Source organism: Muscardinus avellanarius (assembly GCF_963383645.1).
Source record: "Muscardinus avellanarius genome assembly, chromosome: 10".
Lineage (NCBI taxonomy): Eukaryota > Metazoa > Chordata > Mammalia > Rodentia > Gliridae > Muscardinus > Muscardinus avellanarius.
Genome location: NC_137796.1, coordinates 97,562,986 through 97,571,958, shown reverse-complemented (window position 1 = coordinate 97,571,958; position 8,973 = coordinate 97,562,986).

The following is an 8,973-nucleotide window of genomic DNA, read 5'->3' as shown; positions in this document are numbered from 1 at the left end:
AACTGCAGTAACCGTTTTTAGAACTCAAGAACAGAAAGCGGCAATTACTGCGCCCTCGAAACTGTCAGATTCTCCCCGAAAGCCTCGTGGCTTTGGGGTTGGCTCAACTCGCCTAAAAATAATGCCGCCCAACACCTGGCCCTGTCAAGAGACGAAGGCGTGTTTACCAGGCTGCTGACATCCACCCCTAATGGCAGCATTTATCCCTCTGTAGAAGGGGAAGCGCCCACAATTTGTTCTTCCAGCACACAGGTGAAAGAACGTGTTTATTTTTTTTATTATTTTCTGTAGTACTCAAATTTTTATATATTGCTCTGTGTGTGTGTGTGTGTGTGTGTGTGTGTGTGTGTGTGAGAGAGAGAGAGAGAGAGAGAGAGAGAGAGAGAGAGAGAGAGAAAGACAGACAGACAGACAGGCCAGGGATGGAACACAGGGGCATTCTATCTCTGAGCTCCAGCCCTGGCCCTATTTTTTATTCTGTATTTATTTATTTTTTGTTTGTTTTTTGCGGGTCTGGGGATGGAACCCAGGGGCATTTGGCCTCCGAGCTACACCCCCTGCCCTATTTTTTTTTATTCTTTATTTTGAAACAGGGTCTCACTGAGTTGTAGAGGGCCTCACTAAGAAGCTGAGGCTGTTGGCGAACCGCGATCCTCCGGTCTCAGCCTCCCGAATGCTGGGATTACAAGCGTGCGCCACCACGCCCGGCTTTTTATTCTTTATTTTGAAAAGGGCCTCACTATGTAGCTGAGGCTGTCCGCGATCCGCCATCCTCCTGTCTCGGCCTCCCCAGTAGTGGGATTGTACACGTGCACCACCACACCCAGCTTGTACTATTGTTTTTGCAGCAGGGACTCAGTATGTCATCCAGGCGACATCAGACTCACGATCTTCCTGTCTCAGCCTCCCTGCCTCCCTAGTACCCAAGCTGGAGGTATGCACCACCACATCCAGATAATTGACATTGCATATATTGTTCAATTATGACATTGTATTCTGTCAAAAGTGTGTGGTGCCCTCAGGCCCTGCGAGGGATGCCACTCTTTGCCTGGAATCTGAACTCAAAGGTCCTCAGATTTTTGTGCCTGGCTTCTCTTCCCCCATGTTTCCAATTTCATTTTATTTTGCCTTTTGTGGTGGAAGGCCAACTTGGGCACAGCAGGGTGATCGAGTAGAGCTCGGTGAGCACCTGCGTATGTCCAGTAACTGCCACCTGGCTTAGGGTAGAGACCGTGTCCAGAATTCTTGTGGGCTCCCTTGGCCCTCTCCTTCCCTCAAGGAAAGCGCTAGCCTGACTTCTATCACACAACAGAATCATTTCATTTATTCTTCTTGTAACTGGAAAGCATCGCATGAACTCCATCGTGTCTGGCTGCTTTGCTGAACATTACGCCTGGTTGCTTTTTCGTTGCTGTGTAAGCATCCCTACATGAGGTTATCATCCCAGGATGTATATGTGTTCAGTGACGGATGGACACTTGGCTTGTAGTATCCAGTGTGGATCATTATGAGATGCTGCTGCAGGATGCTGTCTGGTGGACGTAGACACTCCCCTTGGTGGCAGGTATGGCTGGGGACGCCTGTCTACCTTTAGCAGACCCTCCCACGTCCTTCTGGGAAGCGGTAGTACACATTCCCATCGGTTACTTCGGGGCCCCCGTTGCTCCCCGCCGTTGTCAGCTCTAACTAAGTGTGCTGAGCCTGCTCACTTGAACCCTCCTGCTGGGTGTGCAGTGGCTGCGCCCAGCGATGCCGCACACCTTCCCGATGTGCTTGTCAGCCACGGGGACATCATTTCATCCTTAAAGTCAGGTAGACTGTTGGGTCACCTGACAGCCTAACGCGGCTGAATGATGTTTAAGGAGGGAGCACGTGTGCTCAGGGGGCTCCAAGGCTGGAGAACACGCTCCAGACATCCACATCCGCCTCTTCTGCCCATTTCAAGTTCCTGGCTGTGTCCGATAGCTGAGCTTGCAAGATAACTTTCAGATGAGTGACGTCTTCTGAACTTTAAAAGCTGCTAAGTGGCCAGGTGTGATCGCACACACTTGTAATCCCAGTGCGTGGGAGACTAAGACAGGAGGATCGCAGGTTTGAGGACAACCTCAGCAAGTAGTGAGACTCTCATCAACCTAGCAAGACCCTGTTTCAAAATAAATAAAAAAAAAATAAGATAGTGCTGGGATGTAGCTAGCTCAGAGAGAGAATGTCCCTGGGTTCAGCTGCTCCTGAGTGAACTCTTTAGCAGCAATCCAGATTATATTTCTACAGTCCACTTTGGGGGAAGGAAGCCACGCGGGTTGAACTCTCAGTACATATGCTAGGCACTGGGTGCAGCACATGTATGCATACATACATCCATGTATGTATGTATGTATGCGTGTATGTATTTTGTGGTACTGGGGATTGAACTAGAGGCATTCTACCTCTGAGCTACACCCCAGCCCTATTTTATTTTTTTATTTTTTTATTTTTTTTATTTATTTATTTTTTTGGTGGTACTGGGGTTCCTGGAAGCCCTTCTACCTCCGGGCTACACTCCCAGACCTATTTTTACATTTTCATTTGGAAACAGGGTCTCCTAAGCCAGCGCGCACGGCTGGCTTCGAACCTGCGCGATCCTCCTGTCTCCGCCTCCCAAGCGCGGGGATTACAAGCGTGCGCCACCACGCCCAGCAGCCCTATTTTATTTTGAAACAGGGTCTCACTAGTTTGTCGAGAATCTCACCACATTGCTGAGGCTGGCCCCGAACCTGTGACTCTCCTGTTTCAATCTCCCAAGTACTGGAATTAGAGGACTGTGACACCATGCCTGGCTGTGCCTCGCACTTTATTTTTTATTTTTGGTGGTACTGGGGTTCCTGGAAGTCCATCTACCTCTGGGCTACACTCCCAGACCTATTTTTTTATGTTTTTATTTGGAAACAGGGTCTCTTAAACCAGCCTTGCTGGCTTCAAACCTGCGCGATCCTCCTGTCTCCGCCTGCCAAGTGCGGGAATTACAAGCGTGCGCCACCATGCCCGGCATGCCTGGCATTTTATTTTATTTATTTATTTATTTATTTATTTATTTATTTATTTATTTTGGTGGTACTGGGGTTCCTGGAAGCCCTTCTACCTTAGGGCTACACTCCCAGACCTATTTTATACTTTTATATTTGGAAACAGGGTCTCTTAGGCCAGCACGGCTGGCTTCGAACCTGCGCGATCCTCCTGTCTCCACCTCCCAAGCGCGGGGATTACAAGCGTGCGCCACCACGCCCAGCTTATGCCTGGCATTTTAAAAACACCATCTCAGGCCGGGCGTGGTGGCGCACACTTGTAATCCCCGCGCTTGGGAGGCTGAGACAGGAGGATCGCACGGGCTTGAAGCCAGCCTCAGCTACTTAGTGAGGCTCTCAGCAACTTAGTGAGACCCTGTTTCCAAATAAAGTATAAAATGGGTCTGGGAGTATAGCCCGGAGGTAGAAAGCCTCTGGGTTCCACCCCAGTATCACACACAAAAAAAAAACCAAAAAACAAAAACAAACCACCATCTCCATCAATCTTTATAAGGCGGAATCTTCGTGAGGTCGAGGTTTTATACCTATACTTCAAGTAAATCAGCTGAGGCTGGGGGCCCAGGTGGAGCATCGCCAGTTATTAAGAGGCAGAGCCAGGACTTGAACACGCAGTCTGCTTGACCCCTAAGTTAACTTGGGCACAAGTTAATGCTTCTATTGGCAAGGAAACTGAGCAACTCGCTAATCAGAAACGTTTCCTGGCAAACATTTCATTATTATTTCTCTGAATGGTCACCTCTACTTAGGCAGCGTCACAAGGAGGCTCCTTCAGGGCCTCCCAGCGCTGGGTATGGTGACACCGCGGGGCAGGTGCCTCGCAGCTTCTGCGCAGCCCAGGACCCAGCTCTTACCTGCCTGCCCCGTCTGCACTGTTGCCAAGGGCAGTGAGACTGCTCAGGCGTTGACGCCTGTGTGAGTCCTTCTTCTTTGTCTGGTACATTTTCCTTTCTTCCTTCCATCCTTCTTTCCTTCTCTCCTTCCTTCCTTCCTTCCTTCCTTCCTTCCTTCCTTTCTTTCTCCTCCTCTTCCTCCTTCTGCTTCTCTCTCTCCCTTCCCTCCCTCCCTTCTCTCTTTCTTTCCTTCCTTCCTTTCCTCTCTCCCTCTCTCCCTTTCTCTCTCTCCCTTTCTTTCTTTCTTTCTTTCTTTCTTTCTTTCTTTCTTTCTTTCTTTCTTTCTTTCTTTCTTTCTTTCTTTTTTTTGGTGGTACTGGGAATGGAACCCAGGGGCCTTCTACCTCCGGATACACTCTCAGACCTATTTTATATTTTATTTGGAAACAGGGTCTCTTAAACCAACTGAGGCTGGCTTTAAACCTGCGCGATCCTCCTGTCTCAGCCTCCCAAGAGCTGGGATTACAAGTGTGCACCACCACGCCCAGCTTCCTTCCTTCCTTCTTCCTTCCTTCCTTCCTTCCTTCCTTCCTTCCTTCCTTCCTTCCTTCCTCCTTCCCTCCCTTTCTTTCTTTCTTTCTTTCTTTCTTTCTTTCTTTCTTTCTTGTACTGGGGATTGAACCCAGGGTTGTTATTCTGCCTTCAAGCTACACTCCAGCCCTATTTTATTTTATTTTTTGAAACAGGGTCATTAGGTTGATGAATTAGTCTCACTACTTGTTAAGACTGTCCTTGAATCTGTGATCCTCCTGGTTTAGCCTCCCAAATACTGGGATTACAGGTACAGGCATGAGCCATCACTTCTGGCTTCCTGGTATATTTTCTAATGATTCCTTTGAAAAGACAGTCCTCACCAATTATATAGGAATACATATACTACATATATTGTAGAACATTTGGGAAAACAAAAAATTCACCCATTTGTTTTATCTATGTTCAGTTTCTTCCTCTTCTTTTTTAAATGTAGTTGAGCTGTGGGGCTATAACTTAGTTGAGTCAGCGGATGTAATCTTGGAGGTAATGAATGTAATTTTGCCCCAGGCAGTCACATTTAAAGGAGGTATTGTGGAAGCCCTCACCCGGGAATTAATGTAAAATGGGAGTCACTTGTTCTAAAAGAAGAAAATAACTTCTCCCTTTAGAAAGGCCAGAAGGGAAAGGGGAAAGAAAAAAAAAGATCAGGATGACTAAACAGAAGAGTCTGCTTCCACCTCAGCTCTAGAAACATCCTTGGGGTGGGCTTTCAACCCCAACAGACAGGGCCGCGACCCCAGCCAGCCTTGGCTCCTTGGGGACAATGTTAACTCGGCAGTGAGCAATTTCAAATTTGCATCTTCAAAATCTATAGGAAATGTACCCATGATGTTTCCATGTTTCCTTTGGACATTTCCCCTCCTCCTCCTCCTCCTCCTTCTCCTTCTCCTCCTCCTTCTTCTTCTGTGTGTGTGTGGTACTGGTGATGGAACCAGGGGCATTCTACCTCTGAGCTATAGCCCCAGCCCTATTTTTTATTCTTCATTTTGAAATACGGTCTCACTGACTTGTGCAGGGCCTCACTAAGTAGCTGAGGCTGTCCACGAACCGGGGTCCTCCTGTCTCAGCCTCCCAAGTGTTGGGATGACAAGCGTGCGCCACCATCCCGGCTTGTACCATCTCTTCTTCGTCTTTAAATGTTCCCAAAGCATCACATTTTAAATGGCTTCATCCAATTTCAGCAAGTTTATAAATAATCAGATACCGTATCATTCCCTGATTGCTATGCGTTTAGGTTGTTCCCAGACTGTGTCCGTGGCAGATGGCAGAGTAGTGAACCCCCTGATCCTGTCCATCGATGTCACATCTTTGGTTCCAGAAACCTTTGCCACCCTAGTGGGAGGCAGTTGTTAGACCATGACCCTGTACAGGCTAAGAGCAAGGAAATAAACCAGGCTGTGGTCCCAGACACTCAGGAGGCTGAGGCAGGAGGATGGCCCAAGGCCAGCCTGGGAGGCATAGCCATAACTAGCCAGGCATGGTGGTGCACGCTTGTAATCCCAGTACTTGGGAGGCTGAGACAGGTCCACAGACAGCCTCAGCTACTTAGTGAGGTCTCTGCAACTTAGTGAGACCCTGTTGGTAGAAGGGTTTCCAGGAACCCCAGTACCACCAAAAATAAATAAATAAATAAAAATTAAAAAATAAAGAATAAAAACTAGGGCTGTGGGTATAGCTCAGAGGTAGAATGCCCCTGGGCTCAATCCCTAGTACTGAAAAAAAAAAATCAATAAAACAAAAACCAACAACAAGAACAAAAACTAAGTAGCTGGGCATGGTGTCACATTCCTGTCATCCCAGAACGTGGGCGGCTGAGACGGGAGGATCGCAGCTTTGAGTACAGCTTCAGCAAGAAGTGCGACTCTCATCAACCTAGTGAGACCCCTTTTCAAAATAAAAATATAATATGGCTGGGCTCAATCCCCAGTACCACGAGAAAAGACGAAATAAATGAAAAGCATAAACATAGGAAGCAGTGTGATCTCGAGCAAGCAGCATAACCTGTGTGGCTTAGTATCCCTGTCTGTAAAATTGGGAAAAGGACCGTGCTTACCTCACTCTGACTTAATATGCCCGGAGCACCCACAAGACACAGTGGGAGGGCACCTGGTGAGATGAAGACCTTACGGTTTGCTGTCCAGTGTGTCGCCTGGTCTCCTCTTTATAACTTCAGGCCCCAGCTGGCCTGGCCCACGGCTGTGTGTCAGAGTGTCACAGAGTGCTCCAGGGGAGCGCCCCAAAAGGAAAGTGAGCCTCGACTCAGGACGTGAGGGCCCTCGATGTCATCACAGGAAAGAACTTCGGGATGGGTCACAGCGAGGCGCAGATTGGCTTTATCGGGAGAAGGAAAGATGTACTCACTCCTAGAGACAAGGTGGGGTGTGGTGTTGGAGAGAACCCGGCTGGTGATACTTTAGCTGGGTATATTTATACATGTAAAATCTATAGTTTAGGGACATGATCTAAGAGGGCATTTTTAGTTTCCTTTGTGCTGATGTGGATATATTAGTTATTACCTACTGGAGTTATTTCCCTCTTTGTTCTCGATGGTAAATCTCTACTATTTCCCCACCAGGGGTTTTTGTTGCTCTGCTCTGTGAACTTGAACAGTGCCACATGGATACAGCATTGGAGTTTGACTGTAGGTATGACACACAGTTGAAGTGATCAGACGACCTATGGTTTAGGTCCAGTAACTGACTTAGTAGTGCCATTTGTGATCACAGTATGTGAGAGTAGAATTCAAGCCTTCTGTAGTCTGAATCTGAACTGGCCTCCAGAAAGCCTCCTGTGTTGGTGAGACAGCAGCATTCAGAGGTGAAATTGTCGGATCACGGGGGCTCTGACCTCATCAGGGGATAAATCCATTTCATAGGGTAACAATTTGCATGGATTCCCTGAGTGGAGACTGTAGGCAGGTGGGGTGTGGATGGAAAGGTGGGGTGCTGGGGGCATGGCCGTGAGGACTGTGTCTATCCTGGTCCCCTCCTCTCTCTGCTCCTCTTCCTGGCTGTCATGAGCTGAGCAGCTCTCCCCTGCCACACCCTGCCGCCATGGTGTTTCTGCCTTGGAGTCAGCCAGCCATGGCCCGAGCCTCTGGAGCTATGGGCCAGAATAAACCTTTCCTCCTCTAGGTCATTCCTGAAAGGTATTTTGGTCACAGTGATGAAAACACAGATTTGGACTTTCGGTCAACATGAAGGTGGACTTTGGACCTCCAGTCATGGCCTTTCTTGATCTGTCTCTCATGACTCCTTTCTCCCTGTCCTATTTCAAGAGGAACATTTACAGAGGTAACCTCCCTCTGCAGTGTGTGACCATCTCCTGGTTCTTACACTTTGCCGCCTTCCCCTGTAGACTGCCAGTTCCTTGAGGGCAAAGACTGCCCTAGGACTAGTTTCAGATGTTTAGCGAGTGCTTAACTCTGATCAGACTTGATGCAAAACCCATCTGGCCGGTGAAATTCTCAGACCTGCTCCCACCGTGGGCTCAGCACGCCCGAGTGATACAGCACCCCTCCCCCAACTTGCCAGATCAAAGGGTCACCTAGGACACCGGTGTAAGGAGGGGCCTCACTCAAGGTCTGGGGCAGGGCCTGGGAATCTGCATTCAGGCCCTGGGCGATCCTTTGAGGTGAGGCCCAGTCTGGCTGACACTGAGCCGCATGACCCCGTGGTCCACAGCTTCCCGCACTGGAGCATCAGGCATCTTCTCATCTGTCCTGTGCTGCGAGCTGGGAGGTTTGTCTCTGGTCTGTGACTGGAGCTCTCAGCCCTGTCACCGGCTGGGCAGGAGTGTGAGGGCGCCCAAGAGGAGCATTAGTATGCAAGGCCCTTCTCGTCACATTGCCTTTAATTGGAGCTGAAGGGCTGGTGCATCTCTCTGGGATTTTCCACTCTCCTAACCCTTCCGGAGCTGGCCGGGCACCAGCCTGCCAAGGCCAAGGACGGCACAGGCACCGTGGCATCTGTCTCTTGGAGTTGGGAACCAAGCATGATGATGTCCCTAAGTGAAGGTGAGGGCTGGTTCTGGCAGCAGCCCTGCCTGCGCTCCCCTCCTGCTCTCTCCCCTCCTTTTATCGGGTCCCTATCTGTGCCAGGCTGCGTTCTGTGCAGACCAGGAGCAGAACCCCAAGCAGGGATGGTTTTCTCTCTCCTCTTCCTTCTTCTGCCAGGGTCTCACTATGTGGCAGACTGGTCTCAAACTCCTAGGCTCAATAGCTCCTCCTCCCTCTGCCTCGGCCTCAGCCTCAGCCCTGGGGCTCCTGATGTGAGCCAGTACCTGCTTCTTAGGTTTTTAACAAAGTCCTGGCACACAGGCAAAAACAAAGGCCGCTATGGGCATCCTGAGCCCTCGTCACTCACCTGCATCCCAGGGCCACACACCTTGGACGCTCAGCTGTGTCTTCAGTGCTACTCGGTGTCCCTTGAACAGTGAGCAAGATCTCAGTTGTTATCTACTGATTCTTGCCACGCAGGCAAGAGCCA